Here is a 4,610-nt window from a genome sequence, read left to right on the forward strand (position 1 = left end):
GCAAAATAACGTTGTGCGGTTTTCCAGTAAGACCCATTTCTGGGTAGTGATCCATGATCTTCAACGATCTTCACCAATGACCCGCCATCCTTAAATACAGCCCCTCGCAGGACGCACAGAAGCACCCAGGTCAGAGGATCAGCCGTGGGAAGGGGTGGCGGGGGTGGGCGCGGGGGCACTACAGATCTTGTCAGAAGTTGACAGTCTTGTGCAGGAGAAAGAAATAGGCCAAAGGTGGAAAGTATTGGAAACTAGAGAGGGCTGTGGAACTAATGGGATGCCAATTTGTGTGGGTCACCCTGACACGCATGTGCTGGGTCCTGTCATTCCCACTGGGATGCTGTCAGGAGGCGAGATACTGTACTCCAAAGACAGAGGCTCCTCCCTGGAGATCTCACGGAGGCGGGGGTGCACACAGCAGAGGCCTGAGCCGGTGTGAGCAATGGTGCTCAAGAAGCAGGGGAAGTAGCTGAATCTCCAGCAGGATGGCTAGTAAGGATCTCCTGAAATACAGAATACCTACATCTTGTAGATTTAAACCGTTTTTTTTTAATCTTCAGGTACAAAAGCTGTAGATAAAGTGGTCCCACCCACTTTATCTACCTTTAGACACCTCGTCATCCTTCGTCTCCTCTGCTCTCTCATGGTCTCTCCATCTGTCCTTTATCAGGACCTTGACATTTTTGAGGACTACCAGTTAGGCATTTTGTAGCATGTCCCTCAGTGTTTGGTCTGGTATTTTTCTCACGATGAGACTAAGCTCTGGGGTGTTGGGAGGAATACCATGGAGGTGAGGTGCCCTTCCCATCACATCTCATCAGGGAGTATGCGGTTTCCACAAGATTTATTACTGCTGTTGTTAACCTCGGTCACTTGGTTAAGGCAGTGTTTGTCAGGTTCTCTTCTGTAAAATGACCGTTTTTCCATTTTTGGGCCCTGGGAAACAACTTTCCCAACGAGAGTGCAGAGTTTATGTCCTGTTGTTAGTGCCTCTAAGCGAGTCCCTGGGTCCAGCTTGTCCTCAGCCCCACCTCATGAAGGGGCTGTGATCCAATGCAAAGTCCTTGGTTTTGTTCCTTCAGTTGGTCTCGCTTTGGCCATTGGGAGTTTTCCAGATTGCCTCTGTGTTCCTTTGACATGACCTCATTCTTTTGTGTTTTGAGAACCTCCTTACTTCCTGGTACTACAAGAAGATGGCCCAGACGTATCTTCAGCCTTCTCTGTTACAGCTCCAGAATCAGCCATTTCTCCAAGGAGCCCTGGTTCCTTTCATTGGTTTAGACGCCAGGATCTGGGAGCTGGGTGTGCTTGTTATTACGGGCTGTCGCTGCTTCTAGGCCCTCTTAGCAGACAGAGCGAGGAGATCCACATATGTTTGCTGTCATGTGCACGTCCGCACAGCTGTAGTCATTTCTGTGTCTCTCTGTCTGTATGTGTATTAGGCCGAGAATGAGTTCATACTGTTGTCCTGGACTCTGATCTAGCACCACAGGGTTCATTCTAGCCGCCCCTGCGCCCCGGCTTTTCTATAGCTTCTCTTTCTGACAGTGAGAAACCTGGCTTCAGCCATCTACTATCCACTTAATTGCTCAACACCAGGATACAGATTACCAACCCATACTCCCATGAGGAACAGATTTCCCAGCTAGAGCACAGAGTTCATTTTCTGTTCCTAGGGCCTCTGGCCTTACAATTCCAATCAAATCACCATTTCCCAGAGTGACTTAGGTCCCCCCACTTTTTTCTCTCTTTTTTTTTTATAAGTCTCTTGAGGACTTTTCCAGAGTTAAGGTAGGCAGGGATAGCTTTAAGGATAGTTCCAGATACCCAGGTTCCATAAATACTGTATTCTGTACCTCCTAGTCATCTCAAATGTTAGCATGGCATCAGGGGGTAAATATTTCCAAACCACCAAACAAAGGGAACGTGGAATTATGTGTAGTTATTGAGAGACTGAATGAGTCTTGATCGGATGACAGATCCTTTCACAAGTCAGTTGGCTTGCAGAGTTTTGCTTTTTTTTTTTTTTTTAAGATTTTTTTATTTATTTATGTGACAGACAGCCAGCGAGAGAGGGAACACAGCAGGGGAGTGGGAGAGGAAGAAGCAGGCTCAGCGGAGGAGCCTGATGTGGGACTCCATCAGCCGGGATCACGCCCTGAGCCGAAGGCAGACGCTTAAGGACTGCGCTACCCAGGCTCCCCCAGAGTTTTGCTTTTAATAACATTTCAGGATATTTAATGGATGGTCAGGAGCCAGTTTTAGTGATAGATTATTATGATTCTTGACTTACAACTAGGCAAGAATTGAGGGACACTTTTAACAAAACTTCCAGTTCCTATTTATTTAACTGAATGAGGTTTCCCAGTACTTAAAGTTTGGAAGAAAAAAAAGAGAGAAAGAGAGGGAAAGAGAGAGAAAGAATTAGAGAAAGAAAGAGAGAGAAAAAGAAAAGAAAAAGAAAGGCAAGAGAATCATCGTTGAACCTTGTGTATTCCAGAAAAGTAAGCATCCGTCTAGTGGGTGCTAACTGGGAGGGGAAAGCCCACTGACCTCTTTAAGTGATGAATTTCCAATACAATTTCACGTTTTATGTTTAATGATTATCAGTGTGATTCCTTTTATTTTTACCAATTCTGTACTAGTAATATACTAGTATTCAATTCAGAGTAAAAGCCTATGATCAAGAAATAGAAATTTCCATTTATATGATAGGGTGATCAATAAAACTTTGAAGCAGAAAAACATTGCCTATAGGGATAGGAGTTCAAGGAGAGAAAGGAATGATGTGAACTTTGTGATTCTTAAAAGAAGAGCTTACTTAAAAAGAGAATGATGGTTGGTTTCAAATTGCCGTGGTTTTTAGATGCCTTTGGATATGTTTTACTTGTGTCAATATTTATAATTGCTGGAAATTACATCCTTTCCAACGACTTAGACATATAATGAAGGGTTTTAGACAGCAGCTTGATGTGCAATCGCGAATGGGGAATGGGAAGGAGGGGAGGGGAGCCTCTCTGCAGGCCGTGGGCGACGGCCAGTTTTGTAAGGTCGCCAAGTGTAGACCAAACTGTGTCTGTCCATTTCTTGATAGTATTTGAGACCTTGCGCGAAAAACTCTCCCTGTCTCAGTTTAGCTCATTTGGAAAACTGGGTGACCACTATCTTGCTGGGTTGTTGCAAAGAACAGAGATGGTGTATGCAAAGCGTCTGGTACGCCGCGTGCGGGAACGAGGAGCGGTGAGCTTGTTGTGGAGTGATGGGCACAACAGTCCCGACCTAAGACAGCAGCAGGTGGCGCGGCCGGCTCTTCAAATTCCCTGGCCTCGGACCGCTCTTCGGGGTGGACTGTGGAGACCCGTCCTCTGGCTGCTAGCGCCCCGCCCGCGGTCCCCCTCGCGGCTCCGCCCCGGCCGCCCGGAAGCGCTGCTGCCCGGGGAACCCAGATTGCTCGGGACGCTTCCCGCCCCGCCGAGCCGGCGCCACAGGTAACGCTGCGGCCGGGCCGTCCGGGATCCTGACCCCGAGCTGCCCCCAGGGCTCCGGGAGCCGCGGGGAAAGGGACGGAGCCCCGGCGGGTAGACAGGGGTTGCAGGGGAGCTGCCCGAAGTCCCGGGCCGCGTCGGTCTCCGTGGCAACGCGCGACACGCCGAGCTCCGGCCCGCGCGCCAGCTCCGCAGCCCAGCCCGCGGCAGCCTCCCGGAGTGCCCCTGAGGGACAAGGCTTGTCCCGAGAGCTGGGGGCTTCCACCCCTGGTGCCGCCGGGGCTGGAGGGTCGCCGTCGCTCAGTTCCCGGGCTGGAGTCCTCGAGTTCCCTTCCCGCAGCCGCCTCCCTCGAAACCCGGTCCTCGGGTGTCCCCGGCCTCCTCCGGCAGCGGAGCTGGTTCCCAGCCTCATGCCATTCAGTTGTCCCCTTTCCTACCCTGACACCAGTTATGGAAAACACGACCTGCCTGCTCACGCAGGTTTTAAAAAGTGGGGACGATACCCTAATTGTTAACTAAAGAGGAAATGCGAGGAAACGGTTTATAACGAAGTTTCCATTTCAGACTGCAAATGCCTGGTAGTCGAAGAAGTAGCGAAGCAGCCAAGTGTCGGTGCCTGGGCGGGGAGGCACCTGACCCTGACGGCCGCCCCCTGGTAGGTCTCGGCTACCTGAGCAGCTCAGCCGTGGGGCCGTGATTTTCCAAACCGGTGCACAATTCTTGGTAATGTTCCCAACACAACAAAGTACAATCAAGCCTTGATTTACATGCAGCTGCATTCCTCGAAAATTCAGTGTTCAGTAAAACCGTGCAAAAAATATTCTGTACTTACATGTAAAATGGACTTTGGTTCTAGCTGCAGATAGTTATAAATGGATTTTTCCACGCACGTGAATGTGTGTGGGGACTTGCTAAGGTTCTAGGGCCGCGGAATAGTCCTTTATTTTCAGGACCGTCCTTCGCATCGCAGGACATTAGTATCCCAGGCCGCAACCACTTCTAAACGCCATAGTGCTTCTCCACCTCTGCAGGGACCAGAAAAACCTCCACAAATTCCCAAAATGTCCCCTAGGGGGCAGCACGTCCCCGTTGAGAAGGGTTGAACTGTAAGCCTGCACCAGCGTT

General features: G+C 49.9%; 1 protein-coding gene across 1 annotated transcript in view; it reads left to right on the forward strand.

Moving 5' to 3' along the window:
• The first annotated feature begins 4,156 nt into the window (after window positions 1-4,156).
• NEK5 (NIMA related kinase 5) overlaps window positions 4,157-4,610 on the forward strand; it is a 55,141-nt gene continuing 54,687 nt past the window's right edge. The window contains exon 1 of the mRNA XM_040622433.1: window positions 4,157-4,610. This exon is cut by the window's right edge and continues 516 nt beyond it. The gene's annotated coding sequence lies outside the window, so the exon portion shown is untranslated.

The sequence above is a fragment of the Ursus maritimus genome, unplaced genomic scaffold (genome assembly GCF_017311325.1).
Source record: "Ursus maritimus isolate PB19 unplaced genomic scaffold, ASM1731132v1 scaffold_10, whole genome shotgun sequence".
Taxonomy (NCBI): Eukaryota; Metazoa; Chordata; class Mammalia; order Carnivora; family Ursidae; genus Ursus; species Ursus maritimus.